The sequence below is a fragment of the Macaca fascicularis genome, chromosome X, assembly GCF_037993035.2.
Source record: "Macaca fascicularis isolate 582-1 chromosome X, T2T-MFA8v1.1".
In the NCBI taxonomy this organism is placed as follows: domain Eukaryota; kingdom Metazoa; phylum Chordata; class Mammalia; order Primates; family Cercopithecidae; genus Macaca; species Macaca fascicularis.
Window position 1 is genome coordinate 89,600,704 of NC_088395.1, and position 17,338 is coordinate 89,618,041.

At 36.4% G+C, this 17,338-nt stretch overlaps 1 pseudogene; it reads left to right on the forward strand.

Annotated features, from left to right (window-relative positions):
* The first annotated feature begins 6,586 nt into the window (after window positions 1-6,586).
* LOC102139879 (cysteine protease ATG4A-like) lies at window positions 6,587-7,801 on the forward strand (annotated as a pseudogene).
* The last annotated feature ends 9,537 nt before the right edge of the window (window positions 7,802-17,338 follow it).

Below are 17,338 nucleotides of genomic sequence, written 5' to 3' on the forward strand. Positions count from 1 at the left end.
CTTCATCATGATGGATTAGCATTTTGATGTGCTGCTGGATACAGTTTACTGGTATTTTGTTGAGGTTTTTTGCATCGATGTTTATCAAAGATATTGGCCTAAAATTTTCTTTTTCTGTTGTTTGCCAAGAAAAAGAAAGTCTGCCAAGTTTTGGTATCAGGATGATGCTGGCCTCATAAATGAATAGGAGAGGAGACCCTCCTCCTTAGTTCTGGGAATAGCTTCAGTAGAATGAAACTAGCCCTTCTTTGTTCATCTGATAGCATTTGGCTGTAAATTTGTCTGATGCTGGGCTTTTGTTTGGTTGGTAGGCTGTTTATTACTGATACAATTTGAGCTCATTTTTCTTATGTTCAGGGATTCAATTCCTTGCTGGTTTAGTGTAGGGACTATGTATGTGTCCAGGAATTTATCATTTTTTTTCTAGATTTTCTAGCTTGTGTGTACAGAGGAGTTCACAGTATTTGCTGATGGTCATTAGTATTTCTGTGTGTTCAGTGGTAATATGCCCTTTGTCATTTCTAGTTGTGTTTATTTAAATCCTCTGTCTTTCCTTCTTTATTAGTCTAGCTAGCAATCTACCTATCTCAATTTTTTTTTCGAAAACCAGCTCCTAGATTTGTTGATCTTTTAAATACTTGTTTGTGTCTCAATCTCTTCAGTTCAGCTCTGATTTTGGTTATTTCTTGTCCTCTGTTAGCTTTGAGTTTGTTTTCTCTTGCTTCTCTAGTTCTTTCAGATGTTATGTTAGGTTGTTAATTTGAGATCTTTCATACTTTTTAAATACGGCAGTTAGTGCTATAAATTTCTCTCTTAAAACTGCCTTAGCTGTATCTCAAAGATTCTGGTATGTTATATCTTTGTTCTCATTAGTTTCAAATTACTTCTTGATTTCTGCCTTAGTCCCATTATTTACCCAAAAGTCATTTTGAAGCATGGTGCTTAATTTTCATGTAATTGTACAGTTTTGAGCATTTTTCTTAGTCTTAAATTTTACTTTTATCGCACTGTAGTTTGAGAGTGTGGTTGATATGCTGTCAGTTATGTTACTATTTCTGAGGATTGCTTTACGTCTGCTTATTTGGTTGATTACAGGGTATGTCCCATGTGGCAATGGAAATAATGTTCATTGTGCTGTTTTGGGATGGAAAGTTCTGTAAATGTCTATCAGGTTTATTTGGTCCAGTGTGAAAGCCTTAAATCTCTCTTTTTTTTTAAATTTTCTGCCTCAGTAATCTGTCTAATACTGTCAGTGGGCTGTTAAGGTCTTCCTCCATTATTGTGTGGGAATCTACGTCTCTTAGAAGGTCTCTAAGAACTTGCTTTATGAAGCTGGGTGCACCTGTGTTGGGTGCATATATATTTAGGATAGTTATGTCTTCTTGTTTAGTTGAACCCTGTATGTTATGTAGCACTCTTCTTTGCTTTTTGTTACCTTTATTGTTTTACGTCTGTTTTGTATGAAATCAGGACTGTAACCCCTGCTTTTTTACATTTTCAGCTTGCTTGTATATTTTTCTCCATCCTCTTATTTTAGCCTGTAGGTGTCATTGAATTTGAGATAGGTGTCTTGAAGACAGCATAACTATTGGTCTTGGTTCTTTAACTTGCCACTCTGTCTGTACCTTTTAATTGGGGCCTTTAGCTTTTTATATCCAAGGATAGTATTGATATGTGTGGATTTGATCCTGTCATTTTGTTGTTATCTGGCTCCTATGCAGATAAGAGTGTTTGTTTTCTTGATTTGTAGTGTCACTGCCCTGTGTACTTAAATGTGTTTTTGTAGTGTCTGGTAATGACATTGCCATTCCATATTTAGTACTTCTTTCAGCAGATCTTGTGAGGCAGCTATAGTGGTAACAAATTCCCTCAGCATTTGCTTGTCTGAAAAGGATCTAATTTTTCTTTCACTTATGAAGCTTGATTCGGCCATATATAAAATTATTGGTTAGAGTTTATTTTATTTAAGAATGTTGAATATAGACCCCCAATATCTAATGGTGTGTAGGGTTTCCTCTGAGAGGCCCACTATTAGTCTGATGGGCTTCCCTTTGCAGGTGACCTATCCTTTCTTTGCAACTGCCTTTAACATATTTTTTTCTTTCATTTCTGCCTTAGAGACTCTGATCATTATGTTTTTTGGGGGGATGATCTCCTTGTGAAATATTTGGTGGGGGTTCTTTGCGTCTTCTGTATTTGAATGCTTGTCTTTCTTGCTAGGTTGGGGAAGTTCTCATGCATTATGTTCTAAAATGTGTTTTCCAAACTCCTTCCATTCTACCTATCTTTTTCAGACATACCAATGAGTCATAGATTGAGTCTCCTTACATTGTTCTATATTTCATGGTGGTTTTCTTTACTCCCTTCATTTTTTCTTTTTGTCCTGCTATCTTACTTCAGAAAGCCAGTTATCTAGTTCTGAGATTCTTTCCTCAGCTTCATCTATTCTGCTGTTAATACTTGCAATTGCATTATGAAATTCTTGTAGTATGTTTTTCAACTCTATCAAGTGGGTTATGTTCTTCTCTACACTCGCTATTTTTTTTTTTCTTTTAGTTCCTGTATTTTCTTATTGTGACTCTTGGCTTCCTTAGATTGGGATTCACTGTTCTCCTGGAACTTGGTGGTCTTTGTTCCTATCTATATTCTGAATTTTATTTCTGTCATTTCAGCTATCTCAGCCTGGTTAGGAGCACTTGCTGGAGAACTAGTACAGTTGTCTGTAGGAAAGAAGATCTCTGGCTTTTTGACTTGTCTGAGTTCTTGCACTGGTTCTTTCTCATCTTTATTATTGATGCTGTCCTTTGAATGTTTTTTTTTTTCCTTTTATCTTATTTGATGACCTTGAATAATCTTGGGGATTTGATTGTTGTATAGGGTGGGTTAAGTTTACTGGATTCATTTCTGAAAGATTTTTGGGGTCCAAGGCTCAGTTTAGGACTCCTGGAATGCATATTCTAACTCTGCTGGACTGGTGTTGGGTCTCCACTTTTTTTATGGCTCCTTGAGTTTAGGAACCTGTTGCACTAGGTCAAAGGTGTTCACAAACCGCTGCTCACAACATTCCGACGGGTGATTTTAGCCAAAGCAATTCATAAGGTGGTGGCAGCAGAATTCATTCTTGTTTGCACATTCTGGTAGCAGCTGCAGCTGCAGCATGGTGGGGTGCACTTTTTTGGGCTATGGTAATGTGCTAGCAGGTGCCAGGTTTCCAGCCTCCATGCAGGCATTCACAGAACCCACTGGTGTTGGCAGCTTAGCCTCCATGCATGCAGGTGTTTGCAGCATTGGCTGGCATTTGCAGCATGGTTCAGGGGGAGAGGAGAACCCCACCAGTGACTGTGTGCATATTCATGCCAGTGGTCGTATTTGCACCCTCCTTTCATGTTCCCACATGCAGCAGTGGCTGCTCAGTGCTGGGGTGGGTCTTCTTTTCTCCATGCCTAGTTTTGCACTTGAGGCACTTCTGACACACGGGTGGGGCACTGGCAAGGATGGGTCTGATGGTGTCTCTGTCTACCCGTGCTCCGACAACAATTTTGGTGTAGTTGTGTGAGGGGGCAAGGTTCACTCCTGCTGGCATTAGTGGCACAGCAGTGTGCATACACACACTCGTGCTGGCAAGGAAGAAAAAGCAAGGTCTTCCTTGCACACATGAACCAGCAAAGCTATGTGGGGGCTGGTCATGTGTGAGTGAGTGTATGCAGGCAAAGCAAGATGGGGGGCCTGCAGTGAGGGCAGGTTGCAAGCAGGCTTGTGCATGTCCACTGGGGCTGTTGTTTTGGAAAATTCTGCCAGTCAGGTATTATCTGCTAGTGCAGGAGATCTGCCAGTGCAGCAGCTTCTGGAGTTACCTGTAGGTTGCACTGCAAGCAGGTGCAGACAGGCTAGGGCCTCTGGAGAGGCCAGAAGACCAAGGGATGCTCAGGTTAGATCAGCTCTTTCTCATGGGCAAGATCACCCTGCAGAGTTTAGGTCCATCCATTCCCCTTAAGGCTAAAGTCTCATGGGAATGAGTCAGTCCTAGGGGAATGGTGGCCTGGCCATGCTCCACTACAGATGCTCCTGCACCAAACCCTCTGGGCTTTTCTCTGGCTGGAGTTCTGTCCCTATTGCTAATCTGAGCAGTTCTCCCTGCCAATTCAAGTGTCAATGGTGGTCAAGTGGTCTGCTCTTGTCAGGATCCCAAAGGCCAGTGGCAAAAGTGGGTTGCTCCTTGCCTATTCAACTTATCCCTTTATCCCTTTCCCAAGAGACACTGGGGAACAGGAATGAGTGTGCAGTAGTCCCGTGTGCAGTAGTCCCATGCAGTATTACCAACTTTCTTCCTCTGAAGCCCAGCTTCTGGGTCCTCCCCCAGTCCACTCTCAATGCCTTCCCTCTAAAGATCTACTGGTAGTCCACCAGTCTTCCCGATGCCCTGTCCCTTGGTGGTAGGTGCTCCTCCTGGCTGTGTCTAGTCAGCCATTTTCTCCCCACTTCTAAGTCAACTGTTTCACCAAGTAAGTATGTGTCAAATATAAGCTGGTTTCTTCACAAATATAAATGATAAATAAGCACTTCTATACAGAGATTTGGAATAAACTATACATATGGATTTTAAATAAGAAAGAAAAATTAAGCTTAGCTATTAGTGTATGGGTGGAACAAAATTACTGAGCTGTCAGATGGAAGCAAAGTGAAATGCAAAAATGTTAATTAATGTATTTGAGCTTGAATTAGACATACATATTCTCCCATCCTAATAAACTAGAATCAACAATCAATTCCAAAACACTACTAAAATTAACTTAAAGTAATTAAATATTGTACTTGACTCAGATCTATAAGAACAATAAAAGGGATTTCCAAATAGGCACACAACTTAAAGTTTTCTAAGTAACTCAGTTTTGACTCAAACTCTAGAGCTTGCGATTTTCCCCAAGTATTAGGATTGAGAACTATATGCTAAATAAAATGTATAATTGGCCTCTTCTTATTTTATATACTCGTACCGACTAATCAGGTCCTATTTGCTCCTAAATTTATGAGATATGCATCTGCATTACTTTTTTGGTATATTCTTCATTTATAAGATCTTCGTTACATATTTGTTACTACCTTTATCATTTAATCTGTTAAAATCATTGTCTTCCCAATTTTGTTTATAGGTCCTGAATTACTGTGTTGTTCGTTCATGAACATGAACAAAATAAAATCAGGATTCAAGATTATTTACCTTTAACTTTTGTAATTTATTTAATTTGTTTCTATTTTATTTTATTTTTTTGAGACAGAATCTCGCTCTGTCACCCAGGTTGGAGTGCAGTGGTGCGATCTTGGCTCACTGCAACCTCTGCCTCCTGGGTTCAAGCGATTCTCCTGCCTCAGTCTCCCGAGTAGCTGGGATTACAGGTTTTGCCACCCTGCCCAGCTAATTTTTGTATTTTTAGTAGAGATGGGGTTTCCCCATGTTGGCCAGGCTGGTCTCGAACTCCTGACCTCAGGTGATCCACCCGCCTCAGCCTCCCAAAGTGCTGGGATTACAGGCATGAGCCATCATGCCCGGCTCTATTTATCTTTTAGAAAACAACTTTTATAGAATGCTCAATGAAATGTGTACTTTTTAAAAGAAATATTACTTAAGTTTCAAGGGGAAAATGTGCAACTTTGTTATATAAATAAATTATGTGTAAATAATTTATTATTTCTATCCTAGATAGTAAATATAGTACCTGGTAAATAGATATTTGATCCTCACCCTCCTTCCAACCTCCACCCTCAGATAGACCTGACTATTGTTTCCTTCTTTGTGTCCATATGTACTTGATGTTTGGCTTCCACTTATAAGTGAGAAAATGCAGCATTTGGTTTTCTGTTTCTTTGTTAGTTTGCTTAGGATAATGGCCTCCAGATTTGGTTCTTTTTTATTGATGCATAGTATTCCATGGTATATAAGTACCACATTTTCTTTACCAAGTCTACTATTGATGCACATGTAGGTTGATTTCATGTCTTTTTTATTTTGAATAATTATGTGATGAATATACACATGCATGTGTCTTTACGGTGGAATGAATTACATCTTTTGGTGTATATACTCAACAACAGAATTGCTAGTCAAATTGTAGTTCTGTTTTAAACTCCTTAAGGAATCACTACACTACTTTTCACAATGGCTGAAATAATTTTTCTTTGTGCCATCAGTTTATAAGTATTCTTTCCCCACAACCTTGTCAGCATCTGTTATTTTTGACTTTTTAACAATAGCATTCTGACTGGTGTGAGATGGTATTTCATAATGTTTTTTATTTGCATATCTCTGATTATTTGTAAGGTTAAGCATTTTTATAAGCTTGTTGGCCGCATGTATGTCTTCTTTTGAAAAGTGTCTGTTCCCATCATTTGTCCACTTTGTAATGTGGTTGTTTGTTTTTTGCACATGAATTTGTTTAAGTCCTTATACATCCTGGGTATTAGATATTTGTCAGATGCATGGTTTTCAAATATTTTCTCTCACTCTTAGGTTGTCTGTTTATTCTGTTGATAGTTTCTTTTGTTGTGCAGAAGCTATTCCACCAGGTTGCTGGTGGAATTGGCCCAGGATGACAGCTGGAGAATGGAGTCAGTTTTATCGAAGTATGAAAACCAGATTACTACTTTCATTGAATACCTAGAAGAATATTTAGATACAGAAGAGCTGGTATGGATCTTAGAAAAACAGCATCATATTAAAACAGAAACTTCTAAGCTGTTGTCTGATATGAGTGCTTGTCTATAGTTTACATACAGAAGGAAATTTTCACCAATTTGGGTAACGGGCCCTTCATCAGATCCTGGTTAGGGATGTATGCTATACTGTGGACAGATGATACTGGCTCAAGCCCTTATACGTAAACACTTGGGAAAGGACTGGAACTGGGAGAAACAACAACAACAACAACATAATACCAATGGATCCTACAGTGCTTCTTATAAAAAATTGTTGCTACACTATATATCAAATGGCACAAATGGGTGTAGGAGAAGGGAAATCAATTGGAGAATGGTTTGGACCAAATACAGTTGCACAGATGTTAACAAGAAACCTTGCTTTACTTGATGAATGGAATTCCTTGTCTCTTTATGTTTCAATGGATAACACAGTGGTCATTGAAGATATCAAAAAAAGTGTTGCGTCCTTCCCTTGAGTGCTGACACAGACTGTGACAGGTCTCCCGATTCTCTGCTTCAAACTAGAGTAAGGGCACCTCTGCCTACTGCCTAGCCTGGAAACCCCTGTTGCTCATTGTGCCCCTTTGCCTGGGCATAAACTGAAACAATCCTGTCTATGTTAATGCATCCTGTCGATGCATTCAAAGAGTGTTTTAAGATGCCACACTCTTGAAGGGCATTAGGAGAAAAACCGAATAATGCTTATTATTTCAGAGAATTCTTAGGTGATAAGCTCATCTTTTTGGACCCTCACACAACCCAGACCTTTGTCAACACTGAAGAGAATGAAATGATTGATGACCAGACTTTCCATTGCCTGCAGTCCCCACAGCGAATGAACATACTGAACCTGGATGCTTCAGTTGCATTGGGATTTTTCTGAAAATAAGAAAAAGACTTTAATAACTGGCATAGTCTTGTTCAGAAGGAAATTCAAAAGGAGCATTTAAAGATGTTTGAATTGATTCAGAAACATCCATCGCACTGGCCTCTCCTTGTACCTCTAGCCAGGCCAGAAGTGACAACCACTGGGGCATAATTCACTGACTCTACTGAATAACTGGAGGAGTTTGATCTGGAGGAAGATTTTGAGATTCTCAATGTGTAGAATCCTGGGATCTCAACTTGGAAGCCTGTCTTCCGTCTGGCACCATAAAAACATGAGCTTATTACATAAAACTTTTCTTGTCAGCAAGTTCCTCATATACCAATAGCATTCAAATTCGATAGTATTCATGACTGAGCCAATCACTGTTTCTCAGAAAAAAAATAAAAAAAAATAAAAAAGACAGTAACTTCTTTCCCAGAAAGAAATAGAACAATCATGGAACCTAGGAACAGAAAGATGAGGAGTTCATTGCTTCCCAGCTTGTCTTACATGGCTACAGCAAATCCTCAGCTTCTGTAATGAGGAGATGGACATCTGGAAAACAGGTAGCAACTCTCAGCTTGCTTCAAGAATAAGCAGATGAGAGATAGTTAAGCTGTTCTTCTTCATCCCTTTCAGGTGTGATCTCTTTTGGACTAAATATTAGCAATCTGTTGTCTTGCTCAAATAATACAGTGACCAAATTAGGGAAGAAAAGGTTCTTGTTAAATTGTTTGAATGTGTAGTTTAAGTAATTATAATTTATATCAAAACGTTTGTCAAAGAATTGATGCCAAATATACTCTCTTGATCTCCTTCCTATTTGGGGGAATCTCGCTATTTGATAGGTCAGTGCCCCCATTCTTACTGATACTTTTGTCAGATGTCACCCTGTCCTTAAATGAAATCATAATCACTTAAATCAGGTGTCAGCAAACTTCCTGTAAAGGACCGGACAGTAAATATTTTGGGCTTTGCAGGTCATGCGACCTCTGTCCCATCTACTCAACTCTGCTATTGACATGCAAAAGCAACCATAGAAAATATGCACAAAAATGAGCATGGCTGTAATTCAATAAAAGTTTATTTACAAAAACAGGTGTGGCTCTGGGTTTGGCCTGCAGGCTATAGCTTGCCAATCAGTGACTTAAACTGTTGATTTTTGTTTGAGAAATTAAAAATAAATTGTGTTTGAATTATAAAAAAAGTTCCTCATTTTTTACATTAATTTTGTATTCTGAAACTTTCCTAAGTTTGTTTATCAGATCAAGGAACTTTTGGGTAAGTCACAAAGGGAAACATCTTTAATTCTAACCCAGGTACCCCTGGAAGTGTAATGGAAAAGCCTTCTGTTTCTACATGTGAGAAATCCATTTTAAATGTTTGTTATATCCTTGATAAGGTTAATATGATTTTATATTATTAGACCTAAGTGCAAAGTCAGTGTTGACTTTTTTAAATGTGACAATTCTTGGTGTAAAATATATATTGAGAAAAAAGGCATCTTTTAAAACCCAAAAAACTGAACTAGCAGAGTAATGCCTTATATGAACTACCATGTGAGAAATTGAGTCTTCTGGTATGAGACATTTAATAGTGTTAAGGAGTCTAAGATAAAGTTTATAGGGGGTGAGTAGAAAGATGACTTCCTCCTGGTAGAGGTAGCTAATAAAAAATTATTGTATTTTGGAGCTGGAGTGCAGCTACTACAATTACACATGTCCTGCAAAACCTGAAGATGAGATTAATATGTCAGAATTTGAAGCCCGGATTTGTCAAGCATAGATGATTTTGAACTTTTTGTCCTCTCTATATGATTTGCTATTTGGTGCTTTTCCCATAGTATTATGTAAACCTTAGTGAAATATGTCCAACCTGGGCCAATAGAAACAAAAGAAGGATTAAATTCCTTCTTGGAAAAGTGGAGGAAAGGGTAGATAGCAGTTACCTAGGAAAAAAGATGTTGATGGCAGCACTCAGGGTAGAGAGAGTATGCCAGTGTAAAGGCAAAGTTAGGGAGGGCAGAAAATTCAGAAGTTTTCAATTTAGTCACCACTTTTCGCTTGACTTGGAAATCCTTGCTACAAAAAGTAGCTTGGTAGGGTCTGTTTTCTACTGAGATAAGGAAGGCTGTATGAAATACCCAAGTTGTCACAGGAAAAAAAAAAAAAAAAAAAAGATGATTTTTCCTATGCCTCCAAAATTGAATGAAGTTCAAGTTGCACATATCCAATAACATAGAAATGTCCAGTCCCAGGTATGATACTTTTAAGAGATGCTATTTATGTGCATAAGTAGTAGTGTATAATAATATTCATTCCTGCGTTGTTATAACAAAAAATTAGAAGCCTTATAGTAATGTATAATAATATTCACTGCTACATGGCTATAAGAAAAAATTAGAAACATCTTAAATGTGAATCAACAGAAAAGTGGTAAATTCTAGTATATTCATGCCACATAATACTATAAGTCAGGTAAAATTACTGAAATAGACTGCTATGCTTCAAAATGAATAAAAGTATTATGAAACAAAATATTAAGAAATAAGAAAGGTACAGAAGGATACAGCATTATGGTACCATATATACAAAGTTGTATTAAAAATAATATCATTATGAATATGTACATAGCCAAAATAGAGCTGGAATTTATAGCCAACAATTTCATAATATTGGGTATATTTTGGAGAAGAAAGAGGAGAAATGAGATGTGGAAGAAGTACACAATATCTTCAAATTAATGGAAGTGCTTGATTTCTTAAAAAGAAATTCTGATGTAAATATTAAAATATATATGTATATATATGTGTGTGTCTGTGTGTGTGTATAAGTATTTAAAGGTTTCACATATAGATGTTGAATAGCCAGGTGTCTACTGTATTTTTTTATTTTTGTTTTCCTGAAACTATTCATAATGAGAAATAAAAGTACTGAATATGACTTCGCAAGTCAGCGAAATTGCACAGAATGATCTATATGAAGGAAGTAGAATGGGCAAAGATCCTGAGGCAGGAAAGGTCATGCTGTGTTCCAAGATATTACTAAGTTATAAGCTATATAGAAAAATGCAAGGGATGACAGCCTATCTTCCTATTTGAATGTCTCTTTTTCTTTCTCTTGACTGATTTTTCTGGCCAGGACTTCCAGTACTATGTTGAATATGAGTGGTGACAGAGGGCATCCTCGTTTTTTGCTGGCTTTCAAGGGGAAAGCTTCCCACTTTTGCTCATTCAGGATGATGTTGGCTGTGGGTTTGTCATAGATGGTTCTTAATATTTTGAGGTATGTTTCTTCAATACCTAGTTTGCTGAGTTTTTAACATAAAGGGATTTTGAATGTTATTGAAAGCCTCTTCTGCATCTATTGAAATGATCCTGTGAGAAGTGATTTTTGTCCCTAGTTCTGTTTACTTAATGAATCACATTTATTGATTTGCATATGTTGAACCAACCTGGCATACTAGGACTAAAGCCTACTTGATTGTGGTGGGTTAGCTTTTTCATGTGCTACTAATTCAGTTTGCTAATATTCTGTTGAATATTTTTGTTTCATTATCCATCTCTGTTTGCACATAATATGATTCTATACCTAGAGTATTTCATAGTCTTGGCCAAAAGCTCATTAAACTGATAAGCAACTTCAGCAAAGGCTCAGGATACAAAATCAACATACCAAAATTAGAAGTATTTCTATACACCAAAAACAGCCAACCTAAGAGCCAAATCAGGAATGGAATCCCATTCACGATTGCCAGAAAAATAATAAAACACCTAGTAATAAAGCTAGCCAGGGAGGTAAAAGATACATAAAATGGTAATTACAAAACATTGCTCAAGTAAATCAGAGATGACATAAACAAATGGAAAAATATTCCATGCTCATGGATAGCAAGAATCAATATAATTGAAATGGCCATACTTTCCAAAGCAATTCACAAATTTGCCACTCTTCCCATCAAACTACCAATGGCATTCTTCACAGACTAGAAAAAAAATATTTTAAATTGATATAGAACCAAAAAAGTGCCCGAATAGGCAGGGCAATCCTAAGCAAATAGAACAAAGCAGGAGGTATCACCCTACCCAACTTGAAACAAAACTATAGGGCTACTGTAAACAAGTCAGCATGGTCTTGCACAAAAACAGATTTATAGACCAATATGACAGAGAACCCAGAAATAAAGCCACACATCTACAACCTTCTGATCTTCAACAAAGATGATAAAAACAGGCAATGGAGGAAGAACTTCTTATTTAATAAATGGTGCTGGAATAACTGGCTAGCCATATGCAGAAGATTGAGACTGGACCCCTTTTTTATACCATATACAAAAGCCAACTCTAGATGGATATAAGTTTTAAATGTAAAACCCAAAACTATGAATACCCTGGAAGACAAGCTAGGCAACGCCATTTTGCACATAAGAACTGGCAAAGAGTTCATGATGAAGACAGCAAAAGCAATTGTAATAAATGCAAAAATTGATAATGAGGCTGTAATTAAACTAAAGAGCTTCTACACAGCAAAACAACAACAACAAAACTATCATCAGAGTTAACAGGCAACCTACAGACTGGAAAAAATATTGCAAACTATGCATCTGACAAAGGCCTAATATCCAATGTCTTTAAGAAACTTAAATTTACAAAGAAAAAAAAATTCCATTAAAAAGTAAGCAAAACACATGAACAGACACTTTGTGAAAGAAGACATACATGCAGCAAACAAGCATATAAAATGTTCAATATCACTGATAACTAGAGATATGCAAATCAAAACCACAATGACATATTATCTCACTCCAGTAAGAATTGCTATTACTCAAAAGTAAAAAAGTTACATATGCTGGTAAGATTGCCAAGGAAGGGAACACTTATACACTGTTATTGGGAGTGTAAATTAGTTCAACAATTGTGGAAAGCAGTGTGGCAATTTCTCAAAGAGGCAAAAACAGAAATACCCTTCAACCCAGCAATCCCATTACTACATATATACCCAAAAGAATATAAATCATTCTATCATAAAGACACATGCATGTATATGTTCATCACAACACTATTCACAATAACAAAGGCATGGAATCAACCTAAATGCCTATCAATGGAAAACTGGATTAAAAAAAAAAAAAGTGGTACATATACACCATCGAATACTATGCAGCCATAAAACATAATGAGATAGTTTCTTTTGCAGGAACACAGATAAAGCTGTAGGTCATTTCCCTTAGCAAACTAACACAGAAACAGAAAAACAAATACTGCATGTTCTCACTTATAAGTGGGAGCTAAATGATGAGAATACATGGACACAAAGGGGAAACAACAGACACTGAGGTCTAACTGAGGGTGCAGCGTGTAAAGAGGGAGAAGAGCAGATAAAGCAACTACTGGGTAATAGGTTTAGTGCCTGGGTGATAAAATAATCTGCACATCGAACCCCCATCACATGAATTTACCTACGTAACAAACCTTCACATGTACTTTTGAACCTAAAATAAAAGTTTAAAAAAGGATGCGGGGGATGAAGGCAGAAAGATTGAGTCTAGGGTGGGAAATAAAATCAGGAAACCTTTTTATTTTGTCAAAAATGAATTTAATATTTTATCCATATACGCAGATTTCTTAAAGTTCGATATTCAAAGGTCATTATCTTATCCAAGAAAAATGTACTTATCTTTTAGATGCTTTTACATTTAAGTTCTGAATGCAAAGACATAATTGCACTCATAAATGCACCTATGCCTAGTTCAGACAAAAGTTTGCTATTCTCAATCATAATATTGGTGCATTAAAATACAGTCATCCTTTCCTAGCAAATAAAGCCCTTTGACAATATTTAGGCACCAATCATCTGAAAGGTCATTGAGTTTCATTTAAAAAGTTAATCTAGCAAATATTGCCTTAGGCTTTAATTTTCAAAAGCTGTGCTTAAACCTGTCAGATGAAGCGTACTACCTTATGTTCCCTCTAGAATCTCTATTCTTAGACACTCGGGGAAAAATATACTCCTGCTGCAACCACAGCCAGTAATTGCCAGTTTGAAACTGAGGTCAAAATACATTATTATCCTTTAAAATAGACAAAAATTAAAACAAGTATAATTAGAAGCCCAGTGATGAACAGTCACAGTGACAGAGTGACATCAATCTAGTTGTTTCCACTGGCCAACACATTTTTGTGGAAAAGATAGAAAACATATTTATATAGGAAAAAAAAATGACAAATTCAAGAATATATGCCAGTTACTTTGAAATAGCTTGAGCAGTTAGTCAGCAAATATCTAGCCAGAAAAATTTTGCTCCACTGCCCAACACATGTATACATTGGGAGACCCTCTCTATGTTCCACAACCTTAACTATTCTGTTTTTGATACTTGTTTATAAGTCAGTCTTCTTGTCCCTTTGAAGAAAAACTTAAAAAATAGAAAGAAAAAAAGAAAGAAAAGAAAAGAAAGAAAGAAAGAAAGAAAGAAAGAGAAAGAGAAAGAAAGAAAGAGAGAGAGAGAAAAGAAGGAAGGGAGAAAGGAAGAAAGACAAACAGAAGGAGAGAGAGAGGGATGAGGAGAGGGAGAGAGAGAGCGAAGGGGAGACAGAGAGAGGGAGTGGGGAAGAGAGGGAGACAAAGTGAGAGAGAGAGAGAGAGAGAGAGAGAGAGAGAGAGAGAGAAACTTTCAGTCTCCTGAGGAAAGCAAGTTAATTTTTTAAAGGAATTTTTTGTTTGTAATTTTCTATCTGAGTCCCCAATACTTTGCAAAAGAAGTTCATAGAAAAATATGTTTGTTAACTGTTTAGATGAGTGAATCTACTAGGTAGACTTAGTTCTGGGTACTAATGGAACAGGACACAAATCTAAAATGCAAACAGCTCCAGAACCATCTCAAAGAATGTAGTATGAGATGAGCCATGAAAATCAAAACAGACAAATGTAGTAAGTGAAAATATTTATTTTAGAAATCCATGGAACTTTTAGAAGTCTTCAGAGTTTTGGTTCTTTTGTTTGGTGGTAGTGGAAGAGCATAGTGAGAAATAATAGAAAATACATTTAACATGCAGGTGGAGACTTTTTAAGTGCTCTATGAGTTGAGATTTGCAAATGACAAAGCTATGGGAAAGAGGATGGAGGCCAAGGGATGCCATTCCATAAAATGGCAACAGCTACCATATGCTGTATCCAATAGTTCTAAGACATGTTGAAAAAAATATCAGTAGGGTAGTCAAAAATCATACTATTTGTTTTGGAGTATCTTAATGGCAGTAGGTGCAATGGCTTTGTTGCAAAATGGTAGGACAGCATGAGCTATATATTTTGATTCTGCCAAATCACATATTTGCATCTGATCTTTGAAATATCATCTTATTTATATAAGCTTTAGTATTCTTATCTCTAAAACATGTGTTGCAAAAATATCTACAGGTTTTTGTTCTGGATAAGAAAAACTAAACACACCTCATCTTCTCTTCCTATTCAACATGGCTGTAGAAACTGCACAGGATGCATGTAACAGCTATTTGAGAACATTGACAAGTAAATAGTAGCAAATTAAATTAAAAAAAAAAAAGAATTCAAAATACCACCAAACTCTCATTAGTTTGCCTGTTTTAAAATTGTGTTATCCTCTAGCCAAGAACGAACATAACTTAAAACCTGGAAGTAAGAGTTTGCAGCAACAGAAAGATCCAGAACTAACATTCTATTTCTGGGTGAAGGAATGTAGATGTGATCCTAATTCTCACTAAAAAAGGAAAAAAAAATTATTGATACTTTTCTTTTCTAAATTTGATTCCTCCTTCCTACTAAAACATGTAGTGGTCGGAGAAACAGCAATAGGAGCTGGCAGAAGTCTAAAAGATTGAGAAAAGTAGATCTTTCTTTCTTATCAGAGTGTCTGTAGATCCAAAACTGTTGGTAAAGCCATGTTTCCTATTTTGCTCTCTGTCTTTTCATAGCTTGCCTTTGTGTCTGGGAACAGACACATGAATTGCACAAGGTAAATAAATCCTCAGGTCTCTGACTGAAAAATCAAAATGAGAAGGCTCAAGAAACAATACAGTACTGGCTAAGATACAGAGAGAAAGAAATTCTGGAAACCAACTACACAAAAATGTTAATAAATTCCTAGACTCACCCCAGAATTGTGCATGCTTATATTTGACCCTATTTGGCATAGCAGAGGCAATAAGATCATAGAAAAATAGGCAGATTTTTTCCAGTTATTCAGACTGGAAAGTAAAGCAAGCATGTGTGAGGAACTTCTAAATAACGGTGCAAATAATTTAAGAATGGAACTGATGTTGAAACTATTACCTGCAGACCTGGAGGCCTCTACCCAAAGTTCAACTGCATGTTAAAACAGAAATAAAATAAAATAGAGTGTCTAATGACATAATATTCACACTTTGCAGAATACAATACAAAATTACTATACAAAATAAGAATGAGATAAATGACTATTAATAGAAAAAAAGAATCTGCAGACACTAGCACTGCAAGGCAAACATCTTAGAAGTTCCTGACAAAGACTTTAAAGCAACCATCATTAAAAATTTGCACAAAAACTAAGAGCAAACACTCTTACAAAAGATAAAAAAAAAATAGAAAATCTCAAGTCAGAATTAGAAAATATAAAGCAGAACTACATGGAAATCGTTGAAGTAAAAAATACAATAGACGAAATCTAAAACTCACTTGCAGTTTGGTGCATTTAAAAAGACCTGAAGTTCTGCCTCTCTATAAAATCAATAAAAACATGGGAAAATTTAGAATTAAATTTGTTTTCAAATTTTAAAATTAACCAAAGGTTATCAGAAAAAAAAGAAGTAGCTTTTTTTTTTTTAAAGGCTGAATTCCACTAAGAACAGTGAACTATTTAGAATTTTAATTTATCATAGTTCCATCTTCTTTTCTTTAGTGTATCAATATCCTTGGAAATAATAGCCTGAATTTCAAGTACAGAAGGTTGAGGAATAGATTTTATTCACAGTTTAAAAAAAGAAATGGAACCGTCTGGTATCCTCCTAGAAGACAGACTCAAAAGGTTTGTCTTTGTTTTATAAAACCTAAATTTACCAGTGATAAAGATGCAATTTGTGATAGGGGAGATTTTTCAAAATATTTACAGGCAATTATTTTTGCTAATGTTGCTTGAGGTAGGAAATTACAGTTGAGGAAAACAATGGAGTAACTAAAATGCTTAAGAGGAAAGGTGAAAAAAATGAGATAATCACAATGGTTTTGGAAAGCTCTGATGTATTCTTGGGAATGTAGAATTCCATTTGCCTGCTCAGAGCTGCACACAATCTTAGGAAAGACATGAAGATCCCCAAAGATATGTGTGATTGACAACTCTACACAACATGTTGAGAAGACTAAGGCATAATAGTAAGCTTCCTGACTGAGTGTGAAAGTCATACCCAATATGCAAACAGATCCCTGGCAATAATAACAATAATAATAATAATAATAATAATAATAATAATGTTGCAGAAATTTAAAGAAATATTTGTCAAGTTACCTGCTGACCACTAAGCTAATGGAACAGAGACTTTAATGTCCACATATGGCAAATTATACACAGTTCATATAAGTTTAGACTGCTTTGTCATTTCCCACCTGTTAGATTTGAAACAGTCTCATTTTCTGGGATGATACCCGATGTTCATTGTCTCATAGCATGGAGAACAAGGATGCAGACACAGAAAGAGTGATGTTGAGAATGGAAGTTGAATAGTTGAAGGAAAGAAAATAGCTCTCCTACAGAGAGGGGTCCTGAAAAAAT